This window comes from Anomaloglossus baeobatrachus, chromosome 9 (assembly GCF_048569485.1).
Source record: "Anomaloglossus baeobatrachus isolate aAnoBae1 chromosome 9, aAnoBae1.hap1, whole genome shotgun sequence".
Lineage (NCBI taxonomy): Eukaryota > Metazoa > Chordata > Amphibia > Anura > Aromobatidae > Anomaloglossus > Anomaloglossus baeobatrachus.
This window is the reverse complement of record NC_134361.1, coordinates 202,032,115-202,047,045: the sequence shown is the minus strand read 5'-3', so window position 1 is coordinate 202,047,045 and position 14,931 is coordinate 202,032,115. Positions and strand designations below refer to the sequence as shown.

Genomic DNA, 14,931 nt, shown 5'->3' with positions numbered 1-14,931 from the left:
AGAGGCAGGAGGTGGCTACCTGAGCAAGCTAGAACATGACGGGCACACGGCTACCCACCAGCGCCATGTTCTGTTAACCCCCGTAGAGCCAGATAATAAAAAAACCAAAGGCGCTCGATATACAAAGAAGAGGACAGATGTGATGCTCCAGGCTGCAACGGGGTGATAAACAGATACCATGCCATTTATGTCTCCTGGTAAGACGGGAAACAATTATATTTACTGCCGGGATGACGCTACATTGCAAAGCCGTAAGAGCAGTATCAATTATCCCAGTGCCTGGAGGAAACTATGAGCAAAATAAGATTTAGAAAAGTGTTCCAGCATGATCAGACTTTGGGATATTTATAGCAAAGCTCCACGTTTGGCCAAGTTTTTGTGGAGGAAGGGATTTTACGCCTTTTCACACAACACAAGAAGATTAATCAATAAATACAGCCCTCCTTGGGGCCACTCCACCGACACATAGGGCGAAAATGAGAAGAGTCTGAAATCTCTGCTAGCCATTGACCGAAATCCAGATTTTTCAAAGAACTCGAACCCAGGGGAAGAGATTACGTTGAGGTGTGAAGAGGACACAATTTGAGAGTCCCTAAAATCCTATTCTGCTTTCTGTGTGTAACGGTTGTGACCGGTATAGGGGCAGCAAGCGGGAGTATTGAACCCACTGGACCACAGGGGAGAACCCAGGTTTACCCTTAAATGAGAGGTCCACCATGAAGTGGACGCCAGGTACCAGTTCCAGGGCAGGTGACGAACTCAGGAATCGCCGGGTACAGGCGGGGTGAATGAGGCAGGCTGGACAGGTGGGTACGGACAGAAATTATGGGTATGGCAGGGGCAGGCAGGTGTGGGAAGGCAGGTACTGGAAAAAGACATAGGGCTAACAGGGCAAGACTCAGGACCTGACAACTAGCTAGGTAGCGGACTGAAACACTAACTAGGAGCGTTGCACAGGCACGTCCCCTAATGGGAGGGTGCCTTAAATACATAGTGCCTCTCAGCCATAGATTGAGAGGCATATCCTGAAAGAGCCAGTGTGCGCATGCCCTAAGCACACTCTCGGGAAACCTGGGCTGCGAGAACAGGCCCTGGGAGAAGAAGGAGACAGCAGCACATGTGGATGACCAGGTAGGTGTGGGGGAGGACGCGGCTGGGTCGGGGCATTGAGTAAGTCCTCACTACATTGTGCCATTGAACTTGGCTAATAATAACTTATTATGAGCTCATAATTGGAGTTGGGGCAAATTGATTTGTAGAACCTGGTCCAGCGTCCACATTACTAATGTGTGGCAACTGAGCAGGAAAATGAGAACCATCTCTTACCCAATGGCATAAGTGTCTTCTTTTGATTAGGCAGCCTGGCACAAGGTCAAATGTGGATCATGCCACCATGATGATATCACAAATGGCCACCAAATCAAACTAGCATCAATGATAGAGGGGTGTACATACACCGAACTTCTGGACTGATGTTCCCAAAATGACCCTTAAATAGAGCAGGGAGCCATAGCCTAGAAGACGTCAACGTCCCGGCGCAATCTCGGCAAGTCATTCAAATTAACTGCGCATAAAGGTTATCTTTTTATACCCGTGAAGGGACACAAAGGTGGCATTATTAGTTCCCTTTGTCCTATATTAGAAGGCCATCACTATTAAAGACGCATGATAGTTGGGGGTTTTGCCCTGGGCCACAAGCTTCAAGTCACATCACTGGTAGGCCTTGTAGTCCATCACGCCTTGTTGTCCAGTCCAAGATGTCAAGAAGTACTGAAAACAGCTTGTATATAAATGCGGTGGTGTGCTAAGTTATCTGACCACCCGAATTATGGTCCCACCAGGAAGCTGAGTGGGCTTCAAAGACTGAAGCCTCATACAATATTCTACACATATTGAGTTGTTTTTTTCTATGTGGTGGAATTTTTTCTTATGATATTATGGAAGGAGGTAATGGATTATATAAATGAGGTGGTTTTTGGCAAGTTTGTGAGGAGTTAATAGCTACAAGATGGAGTAAGAACAGAGGAGGGCCGAGCGGGGAAAAATGATGTATAAAAGTTCTATTTTGGTAAAAAAAATGTTTTCGAGCCACTGCCAAAAATCCTTTATGTTCTTCAGAAAAAAAAAATTGGTTACGTTGGTTGGTCACAACCTGCAGATGTTCCGAAATAAAAAACACATCATGTACTATTTAATGAGTTTTACACCGACCCCATTCTCCACTTAAAGGGATTGTGGGCATTGGATAACTCCTGCTTGTTACATAGGTCCCTTGAAAACTAGCTAATCACTGGAGCTCCATTTAGACAAGCCAATAATAGAGTTGGTGTGAATCGATCTGTAGTACCATCGATTATGTCAGTAATCTATGGCCACTGGACTGGAGTCTTGAGAGCCACCTCTTGGCATTCCTGGATCTTCTTATGAATACCCGGCCGAGAGCCTTGAGAGCCACCTCTTGGCATTCCTAGATCATCTTAGGAATGCCCGGCCAGGAGTCTTGAGAACCACCTGTTGGTATTCCTGGATCTTCTTATGATTACCCGGCCGGGAGCCTTGAGAGTCACCTGTTGGCATTCCTGGATCTTCTTATGATTACCCGGCCAGGAGCCTTGAAAGTCACCTGTAGTATTATGTACTATTTAATGAGTTTTACACCGACCCCATTCTCCACTTAAAGGGATTGTGGGCATTGGATAACTCCTGCTTGTTACATAGGTCCCTTGAAAACTAGCTAATCACTGGAGCTCCATTTAGACAAGCCAATAATAGAGTTGGTGTGAATCGATCTGTAGTACCATCGATTATGTCAGTAATCTATGGCCACTGGACTGGAGTCTTGAGAGCCACCTCTTGGCATTCCTGGATCTTCTTATGAATACCCGGCCGAGAGCCTTGAGAGCCACCTCTTGGCATTCCTAGATCATCTTAGGAATGCCCGGCCAGGAGTCTTGAGAACCACCTGTTGGTATTCCTGGATCTTCTTATGATTACCCGGCCGGGAGCCTTGAGAGTCACCTGTTGGCATTCCTGGATCTTCTTATGATTACCCGGCCAGGAGCCTTGAAAGTCACCTGTAGTATTCCTGGATCTTCTTATGATTACCCGGCCGGGAGCCTTGAGAGCCACCTCTTGGCATTCCTGAATCTTCTTATGATTACCCGGCCAGGAGCCTTGAGAGTCACCTCTTGGCATTCCTGGATCTTCTTATGAATACCCGTCCGGGAGTCTTGAGAACCACCTGTTGGCATTCCTGGATCTTCTTATGATTACCCGTGCTGGGAGCATTGAGAGCCATTTCTTAGCATTCCTGGATCGTCTTATGATTACCCGGCCTGGTTACGTAGGAAGAGGTTGTCCAATGGCCACCTATTACTGACATGGTCTCTAGATCAGGTCCTGCAAATTGATTCACACCAGTTCTAGCTTATAATCACCAAACAATAACACCAGTTCCCAAATAACGGCTCATGTCCACTCGATCATTGGTGGATTGGATTGCCGGTAAATGTTCAACTTCCCTTCAGCGCCACCACAGAGGAAACTAGACATTACACATTGCTCACTGAAATAAAAGGAATGTCTGCGTAATGTAGGTGTAGCGCCGGCGTTTCTGCAGAGACGCCAACCTACTCACCGCTTCGGTCGGTCCCGCCCATCCACATGTGCTGCCGCCTCCTTCCCCTCCCGGGCCCTGTACATGCCGCACAGGGTTCTTAGGATTGCCCCTAAGATGCGCGTGCACACCGGCCCTCCTCTTAAAGGGCCAACATGCCATTTTCCAGAAATGCATCTTAGACTATAGCTGAGAGGCACTGTGTGTTTAAGGCATCCTCCCATTAGGGGAGGTGCCTGCGCAATGCCTTAGTTAGTCAGTCAGTCTCCAGTCTGTTAGCTAGTTAGTTGTCAGGTCCTCAGCCCCTGCCTTGTTATCCCTGTGTCCATCTCCATTGCCTGCCTCCCCATACCTGTGTTTCCCTGCCGTGCCCACCATTCCTGTCCTTACCCGCCTGTCCAACGTGCCGCAGTCACCCCACCTGTACCTGTCAATTCCTGAGTCCGTCACCTGCCCTGGGATCAGCTGCCACAGTCCCGGTCACTGCCCAGGAAGTGGTACCTAATGTCTGCCTTGCGGTGGGCACTTAGTTAAGCCCCTCCCACTAAAAGGTAAGCCCAGGTCTTCCCTGTGGTCTAGTGGGTCCACTAATCCCACTCGCTGCCCCTACATCGGCCGTGAGGGATACGGTAGGACAAGTCGTAGAGAGAGACAATCTTGTAGGTCTGATAAAGACCTAAAAACAATGCCAATATGTCAAGGAGGTCCTCACTTTTTCCCACGGGGAGATCTGTAAAGTATGCCTACGAGGGACCAATAGATTCAGAAGCACAATTCACTATAAAGAAGACTTGTTACCAAAATTGGCCAATTTTTTTTCTTATTTAATTCCCTCTACTCTCCTGAGTTGTTTCAAAAGTGGCCAATGTTTTGCTCTTATTTTATTCCCTCTGCTCCCCTGAGTTGTTTGTTTGTTTTTTTTAAATCCATCATACAGTTCCAGACATATGGGGCTTTTTTATTTGGTGCAAATGTTTACAATATTTACCAGGGAGGCGTGGCTCACAGGTTAATTATGCAGAGCAGTCTATAGACACGCCCCTGAGGATCCTGTGAGCTGCACCTACTTAATAAAGGCCATGAAAATTACCACTAAAGGGACCCATATTTTTTACTTTTATAAGTCACGAAATTAGGGAATTAAAAGTGATATTAAACCAGCGGTAATTACTTTTTTAAGACGACTTCTTATGTTTACATTTGGAGTCGCCAGTGAACAGTAATACTCAGCCCCAGTGTATGTGATGTTTGCTTTAGGGATGTCCCCGATTCCTCAAGCCGCAGAGCCTATTGAAGACACAATTACGGCAACTCAAACCTGGTTCCAATTTCTATAGTAAACAGATGTATTTCTTTAACTATTTAGGGGGTTGATTTCCCTTTAACTAAATGAGGCTCTCCTAAGAACAGATCTTTCGGACAATTTTCGTAATTTAGCTTTGCTTTGATTTTTTATTTAGTTTTTTTTGTTGTCTTTTATTATTCCACAGCTTATAATAATGGAAGGGGGTGGAAGAGATCCACCTTGAGCAAATATGTGGCGATGGGTGGCGAGGAACCAGGGTCATCGCTGTAGCCAGAGGTCATGGGTTTGATTCCAGCGATTGTACCATTTGGACGACATATGTACATTCTTCAGGCATCTGAGGAAGTTTTTCCTCCGGATTCTTCAGTAAATAAATCAAACTTATTACAGGAACTTAAAGGGGAAGCACATCCGCATCTGTGATTACAGGGCCCCATCAATTTAGTTCTGCGTTTTCTATGAACAGCGCAATATTTATACTTTTTATTTTAGAAACTAACGTGATAGATGGGCACTGAGACTATATCATTCATTTTGGCTGACCTACTAAGGGACATCCCTGTTTTTTTGGAGGGGACACATCACTATCTATAAGTAGAATGGGAGAACCCTACAATAGCGCCATCGTTGCTTTAAATGTGTTGTCGATGATAAAGAAAATTATCAATACTGTTATTATAATGCCTATTTTTATAATACTTGTCCTATGTTGACTAAAGAAAATGTATATAGAACAAAAGTGTAGCGCTGGCGATCCTGCAGATACGCCGACTTACTCACTGCCCCGGTCGGGTTGCGTCCTCCCCCACACTCCCAGCCATCCACGTGTGCTCGTAAGCTGCTGCCTCCTTCCACTCCCGAGACCTGTGCATGCAGCCCAGGTCTCCTGGGAGTGTGCTTACGGTGCATGCGTGTACCATTTCCAGGAAAAGCCTCTCAGCCTATGTATTTAAGGCACCCTCCCATTAGGGGAGGTGCCTGCGCAATGCATTCTGTCAGTGTTCCAATTTACTAGCTAGTTGTCAGGTCCCATTAGCCTTGTGTCCGTCTCTAGTACCTGCCTTCCCATACCTGTCTATCCCTATTGTGCCCACCATTACTGTCCGTACCTGTCTGTCTAGCCTGCCTCAGTTACCCCGCCTGTACCCGTCTATTCCTAAGTCCATCACATGCTCTGGGGGTCAGCTTCCATAATACCGGTCACTGCCCTGGGAGTGGTACCTGGCGTCTGCCCCGGGGTGGGCGTTTAGCTAAGCCTCTTCCATTAAATTGTAAGCCCGGGTATTTTCTATGGTCCAGTGGGTCCACTAATCCACTCACTGTCTCTACTCCAGCCGTAAGCATTACAAAAAGTTACAATTAAAAATGGATAGATAAAAAAAAATATAAAAAAACATGTACGGAGACCCCGCCCTCATATACAGTCATGGGTTAAAGTGTTGGCACTCTTGAAACTGTTCAAGAAAATGAAATATTTCTCCTATAAAATAATTGTAATTACATGTTTTGTTATACTGTACACATGTTTATTTCCTTTATTTATATTGGAACAACACAAAAATAAACACAGACAAAAAGGCAAATTGGTACATAATTTCACACCAAATTGTTGGTACTTTTCTAAAATTGTGGGTAAACAAGTTTGTTTCAAGTTTGTGGCAAGGGTGTATCGGTGACTGTGCAAAATATCAGTTTACATTTGAATGAATTTAAACACTATGGCGGGAGACCCAGGAGGACCCCACTGCTGACACAGGGACATAAAAAAGCTAAACTGCAAATCCTTCTGGTAAAGCGTCTTGTGGACAGATGAGACCAAGATAGAGCTTTTTGGTAAAGCACACCATTCTATTGCTTACTTAAAACAAAATGAGGCCTACAAAGAAAAGAACACATTACCTACAGTCAAATATGGTGGAGGCTGAGATATGTTTTGGGGATGTTTTGCTGCCTTTGACAGTGGGGCCCTGACTGTGTGCAAGACACCATGAAATATGAAGATTACCAAAGGATTTTGGGTGGCAATGTAATGCCAAATACCAGAAAGCTGTGTTTGCATCCCAGGTCATGGGTCTTCCAGAAAAACAAACTTCAAGAAGCCCCAGAAATGGATGGCAACAAAGCACTGGAAAGTTCTGAAGTGGCAGTAATGAGTCCGGATCTAAATCCCATTGACACCTGTGGAGAGATGTTAAAATTGGGAGAAGACGCCTTCAAATATGAGAGACCTGGAGAAGTTTATAAAGAAGAGTCCGATATTCTAGGTGAGAGGAGTAAGAAGCTTGTGGACAGTTATAGGAAATTATTGATTGCAGATATTTATTCCAAAGGGTAAAGGGTGTGCGACCAAATATTACGTTGAGGGGGACAACAATTTTTCCCGGCGCATTTTTGGAGTTTTGTGTGAAATTATGTCCAATTTGCTTTTTTTGTGTTGTTGCAATGGAAATAAGCATGTGTATAACAAAATATGAGTTTCTGAGAAAAATACTTAATTTTCTGGAACAATATTGATAGATCAAGGACAATTTACTAACTCAACAGAGGTGGTCATCATAAGACAACCCCTTTAACAGTATCAGCTCTTGCCGTCTTCCAGTGAACTCCTAGAGTTGGAACCAAGACTCCAAAACTCTGATTTGTAGAGTTTCTGAGTAAGGATTAAGTATCCATTTCTTTAACAGAGGAGAAACTACTGTCCATGATTGTAAAGTCATCAAGAGGAGGTCTCCTTCCTTCACGGTTTCCAAAAATACAAGTCAGGAATTGCAGATACGCTTGGGTGATCCTAGCCAAAATAGATCAGGAGCTGATTTTCATGGATGACTCTCCGAAGAGAAGCTCATGCAATAATTTAGGTCTGCCACCGTCACTCTTGGCATTACATAGACAAATGCAGGGGTTATAGTCCTAATTAATGAGAAACATCTGCGTGGTGGCGTTCAACGAGAACATTTCCTGTTGTCAGGAAGAAGAATACAAAAAGAAACGAGAAACAAACACCCACTGTCTTGGAGGATTCTGCAGGTCATAATTTGATTTTGCCAGTGGTTATATTTCACTGCCGCTGCCGCTGGAGGAGGATATCGTAAGAGAAGCTTATTTAGAAATACAGTCAATGTTTCTTAAAATCCCACTACAACTAATATGGCCATTATTTGGGTGTTTTGGAGCTTCTTCCGCATGATAAATCTGCCTAATTATGCAGCAGTATAAGAGACAAAACCACAAGATCTATGGGAGAGGAAATGGTGACCTGTTTCGTTGAGGACATCTCAAGGACTTCATGACTTTTCTTCGAAAAGTATACTCTGCATCAGACGTCCCCATACCTTCTGACCATGAGAGCCACATCCAGCTCTGAGACAGGGTCACGAGCCACATCCAGCTCATACTCTCCTCACAGCAGTGACACCCAGAGACACCATCACCATTATATTGATAGCCAAAGCTTTTCCACCTAAATCACAGCGAGGGAGTATACTGAGATCCAGGGGTTCCAACCATACCCGCATTTGGGCTACTCACAAAAGTCACCATCTGGAGACCTGCTTTTCATAGCTGTTTGCAAGACCAGGAGCTTATGCACCAAGCTGGAAGACAGCCACGAGCCACATATCACGGGCCCGCGAACCTCATGTGGCTCTCAAGCCACAGGTTGGGGACCCCTGCTCTACATAATAGAAGTCTCTGAACACTACAAAGAAAAGCAAAGGGGATAACAAAAAATCTCACCAGGAAGCAAACAGATTATCAAGTTTTGATTCAGTATACAAATTGTCTCTTCAGTGAGGATGTAGACGACCTCTAGTACCATCTAATCTACCACTCTTCAGACTCTCTTCACCACCCTTGGACAATCCTTATTAGTTGTATGTAGCCACCATCCAACTATTTGTTGGATGTTTGGAGGGAATGTTAACAAACCCTTTAACATGATAGCTATTGGTTCAGTGGGATGAGGCTACTGAGACCTCTGGCAAAATTGGTTGGGAGTCTCAAGAACTGGACCTTCAGTGATCAGCTGAAGTTCCTGAGACCTCTGGCAAGATTGGTTGGGAGTCTCGAGAACTGGACCTTCAGTCATCAGCTCAAGTTCCTGAGACCTTGGGCAAAATTGGTTGGGAGTCTCGAGAACTGGACCTTCAGTGATCAGCTGAAGTTCCCGAGACCTCTAGAAAAAGTTGTTGGGAGTCTCAGGAACTGGACATTCGGTGATCAGATGAAGTTCCTGAGACCTCCAGCAAAATTGGTTGGGAGTCCCGCGAACTGCACCTTCAGTGATCAGCTGAAATTGACTTGGGCTTATTTCTCCTACACTAACTACTACAGAGCAAACGTAGAAGGCCATACAGATTATCATTTATCTAATACAAGGACAGGCCATGTCCACAAGAGCCACAGATTCTTAGCAGCTTTCCTTTATGGCTCAGTCTCCATGACCCTGTACCCTAATAACACAAACCCTTTACGTTCTACTTGCCTGGATCTATATCTTTCACGAAAGTAGTCACAAGCCAAAATTTTTTTTTCTTCCTCACCACACCTTCCCTTTAAATTGAACATATGGTAATCTCATTTCCAGTAGGGAATTTTCTAAAACGTAGACACCCTGTTCAGCATATACTAAGTTCAAGAGGTTTATATATATATATATATATATATATATATATATATATATATATATGACTTGTTTTGGTAACCACTTTATAAACTGGAAACAAGACCCATCCAAAATTTTAGGACTGGGAATTCTTGGAGAATGAGGGGAAGATTTGGTAGACAACACAATGTGTCCCATGTGTAATATGTCTTTAAGACTCCACGAAAAAAAGCATTGAGGAATTCATGAGATATTTAAGAATGAGGGAAGGACAAACCAACTCCAAGGAGGTTCCAATAGACGTGTAACAGAGCATGACCCGTGATCTCTGTCTTAAAAATACGCTAAGGTTTCCTATTTATAGGGGTCTAGACTATAAAGCCGCTTCTTCATGTTATTCTCTGAAGTCCATCGCCCTCAGGCGATCCCCCCTAAAATTCCGTTTAGTGGTTTTTCACCACTACATCACATCTCGGCACAAAGTCTCCTTTATAACATCAGCCTGGAAGCAGCGACTGGGCAGGAATCTGCGTGAAGCTGTTACATCCCTACTTGTGAATCAAAAGCTTTACAGAGCATGGAAAATGTGCTGATCGCCTCCGTACTGGAGAGAGGGAGGAAAAAAGCAGAGACAGAGGGGAAAGACACAGAGGGAAGCGGGAGAGAGAGAAATCAGAGATGGGTAAGAATAAGGGGGAAGAGAGAAGAAACGGTGAACATTAAGGCTTCCAACCCTTCTTCTCCGTGGTCCTACCCAAGAATCCTACTCACATACATCAACCTTTGTTTACCAAGGAATCACTGGTCGAAATTTTGAAAAGATTAGCTCTAAAAAAGCTTGGCACCAGTCATTGAACACCCAGCTTCCCAAATAAGTCCTTATGTGCCCATATTAGGACACCTGAAATACATGGAATAGGTCTCTATGAGCTTTCGGGCTTCAAACCCTTCTTCTCCTTGGTTCTACCCAAGAATCCTACTCACATACGCCAACCATTGTAAATCAAGAAATCACCGGTCAATATTTTGGCAAGATGTGAATCAAATGACTCCAAAAAATCTTGGCACCAATCGTTGAAGACCCAACTTCCCAAATAAGTCCTAATGTACCCATATTAGGACACCCGAAATGCATGGAATAGCTCTATGAGCTTTGGGGCTTCCAACCCTTCTTCTCCATGTTCCTACCCAAGATTCCTACTCACATATGTCAACCTTTGAATATCAAGAAATCACCGGTCAAAATTTTGGAGAGATGTGAATCCATTGACTCCAAAAAAGCTTGGCACCAGTCATCGAACACCGAGCTTCCCAAATAAGTCCTGATGTGCCCATATTAGGACACCCGAAATGCATGCAATAGGTCTCTATGAAGACAATTTGTTGATTTAGAAGAGATTAATTTTATTGAAAGCTTTTGATACCCGTCATGGAAAAGCCTTATTATCCTTTGACTTTTACGATCTACATTGCCAGGCATATGACAGATCCGGGAAAGCATGTTCTCAGCATCATCATCACTGCGTTTATGGAACTAATTTTATCCTCCTGGCAAGCACAGGGGACATATTTGGTCCGTTCTGCATGCATATTGTCATCGTTTCATTTGGATTCCTCCGACTTGTATTAATTGTTTATCCCGAACCACATAATGTTTGCCCAAACACCCACATTGACTAACATCAACACATTCCCATGAGGTCTCCAACAATGCCTTCTACTGGCCAAAACGACTTGACCCATATATGTTCGGCTACATGGTTAATTAGGGGTTTCCGAGTGAAGGATTTTAGGAGAAGCCAAGAACTCCTACATTGTGCGTTCAGAAAAAGACAAATGTCCATCAAGTTTATGGACTTATTCGAGATCACAAAATGTGGTGGCAACCTTTGCCTGATAGAACTTTTTCCTCATTCTCCTTGGTGCCCCGTCTGCTTCTAATTAGCTGGAAAAATGTTGTAGAAGAAATCGTGGGGGAAGAGTTAAAAATTGTTGGTGCTATGGCCATAATTTGTCTATCATTTGGTCAATGGGTGACACTTTACTAGTACCCAACCAAAGAACTTTTGGGTCAATGGTCAAGTCTTCTCCAATCTTTCACCTTCCACCCGAAAGAATGTAATCTACTACTGAGTATATATTGATGATGTAAGGGAATTTATTTTTATACTTCCATCCATCTTTTCATTACATCCTTCTCTATTCCTCGCCTAGCTGTTTTCGCGAACCCTCCACCCTTCCACCAAAAAGAGGACTTCCTTGCAGTTCTCCCCCGAGCCCTACCGCCCACTCCAGATGCAGACAGCGAGTTCCAGTATGGCAATGTCTTACCTGGCAAGATGGGATAAAGTCCACCCTTCGACCTGGTGGTCCTGGTACATTCGAAGAACATTTAGGAAGACCAGAAAAGGGCGAGAGAACCTGCTTCAGTCTTTCGCCTCTTGTCTTTGCACGCTGGCAGGCAAGCAAGACTTTTAATGATTTCCAGCACAGCTTGGCTGCTGTGTTTCCTCTTGCAAAAAAAAAAAAAAAAAGAAGCAAGCCCCTATGCCTCCCTCCTCTTCTCCTTCCATCACTCCCCAGTATCCTCCTCCCAGTACACGTGCAGGCTGTGTACAACCTGAAGCCCAGCCTGCTGCTCCATACTGGATGATCTGGGATTCGGGGAGGGGTCTCATTGTACCAGAGGCCTGGGTTGATGTCAGGTTACACAGGAAAGTGGGGGCCTGGGGATTTCTGAGTCATTTTCACGACTGAGCCTGTGTAATGATCATCTTCAGGAATGAGAGAGAATTAACTCCTGCATTCCTGCTGGGGCCATTTGGGTAGGCCGAGAAGAAGTGCCAATCAAGATTTTTTGGCAAATGCTTTGCAGTAAAAAAAAAAATGAATAAAACTAGCGCATTCATTGAGATGAATATAGAGAATGAAGCTGCTTATTCCTCATTGTCAGGGGCATCTGGCCACAACCTGATGTGTATGGATGCTGCCAGATGCTGGAGGACATTGACTATGGAGATGAGAAGACAATCTGCCGACATTGGTTGGTACCATAATAATACACACAGTGATGTCACAGTACAGGGATAATACACACAGTGATGTCACAGTACAGGGGTAATACACACAGTGATGTCACAGTACAGGGATAATACACACAGTGATGTCACAGTACAGGGGTAATACACAAAGTGATGTCACAGTACAGGGATAATACACACAGTGATGTCACAGTACAGGGGTAATACACACAGTGATGTCACAGTACAGGGATAATACACACAGTGATGTCACAGTACAGGGATAATACACACAGTGATGTCACAGTACAGAGATAATACACACAGCGATGTCACAGTACAGGGATAATACACACAGCGATGTCACAGTACAGGGATAATACACACAGTGATGTCACAGTACAGGGGTAATACACACAGTGATGTCACAGTACAGGGATAATACACACAGTGATGTCACAGTATAGGGATAATACATACAGTGATGTCACAGTATAGGGATAATACACACAGTGATGTCACGGTACAGGGATAATACACAGTGATGTCACAGTACAGGGATAATACACAGTGATGTCACAGTACAGGGGTAATACACACAGTGATGTCACAGTACAGGGATAATACACACAGTGATGTCACAGTACAGGGATAATACACACAGCGATGTCACAGTACAGGGATAATACACACAGTGATGTCACAGTATAGGGATAATACATACAGTGATGTCACAGTATAGGGATAATACACACAGTGATGTCACAGTACAGGGATAATACACAGTGATGTCACAGTACAGGGATAATACACAGTGATGTCACAGTACAGGGGTAATACACACAGTGATGTCACAGTACAGGGATAATACACACAGTGATGTCACAGTACAGGGATAATACACACAGCGATGTCACAGTACAGGGATAATACACACAGTGATGTCACAGTATAGGGATAATACATACAGTGATGTCACAGTATAGGGATAATACACACAGTGATGTCACAGTACAGCGGTAAAACACACAGTATGTCACAGTACAGGGATAATACACACAGTGATGTCACAGTACAGGGATAATACACACAGTGATGTCACAGTACAGGGATAATACACACAGTGATGTCACAGTACAGGGATAATACACACAGTGTTCTCACAGTACAGGGATAATACACACAGTGATGTCACAGTACAGGGATAATACACAGTGATGTCACAGTACAGGGGTAATACACACAGTGATGTCACAGTACAGGGATAATACACACAGTGTTCTCACAGTACAGGGATAATACACACAGTGATGTCACAGTACAGGGATAATACACACAGTGATGTCACAGTACAGGGATAATACACAGTGATGTCACAGTACAGGGGTAATACACACAGTGATGTCACAGTACAGGGATAATACACACAGTGTTCTCACAGTACAGGGATAATACACACAGTGATGTCACAGTACAGGGATAATACACACAGTGATGTCACAGTACAGGGATAATACACACAGTGATGTCACAGTACAGGAATAATACACACAGTGATGTCACAGTACAGGGGTAATACACACAGTGATGTCACAGTACAGGGATAATACACACCGTGATGTCACAGTACAGGGATAATACACACAGTGATGTCACAGTACAGGTATAATACACACAGTGATGTCACAGTACAGGGGTAATACACACAGTGATGTCACAGTACAGGGATAATACACACAGTGATGTCACAGTACAGGGGTAATACACACAGTGATGTCACAGTACAGGGATAATATACACAGTGATGTCACAGTACAGGGATAATACACAGTGATGTCACAGTACAGGGATAATACACACAGTGATGTCACAGTACAGGGATAATACACACAGGGATGTCACAGTACAGAGATAATACACACAGTGATGTCACAGTACAGGGATCATACACACAGTGTTCTCACAGTACAGGGATAATACACACAGTGATGTTACAGTACAGGGATAATACACACAGTGATGTCACAGTACAGGGGTAATACACACAGTGATGTCACAGTGCAGGGATAATACACACAGTGATGTCACAGGACAGGGATAATACACACAGTGATGTCACAGTACAGGGGTAATACACACAGTCATGTCACAGTACAGGGATAATACACACAGTGATGTCACAGTACAGGAATAATACACACAGTGATGTCACAGTACAGGGGTAATACACACAGTGATGTCACAGTACAGGGATAATACACACAGTGATGTCACAGTGCAGGGATAATACAAAGTGATGTTACAGTACAGGGGTAATACACACAGTGATGTCACGGTACAGGGATAATACACACAGTGATGTCACGGTACAGGGATAATACACACA

General features: G+C 44.0%; 1 protein-coding gene across 1 annotated transcript in view; it reads right to left on the bottom strand.

Moving 5' to 3' along the window:
- The window catches only part of DUSP9 (dual specificity phosphatase 9), a 49,630-nt gene extending 37,598 nt beyond the window's left edge, over nt 1–12,032 (bottom strand). Inside the window, exon 1 of the mRNA XM_075324262.1 lies at nt 11,857–12,032. The gene's annotated coding sequence lies outside the window, so the exon portion shown is untranslated. The remainder of the gene's footprint in view (nt 1–11,856) is intronic.
- Nucleotides 12,033–14,931: the final 2,899 nt, after the last annotated feature.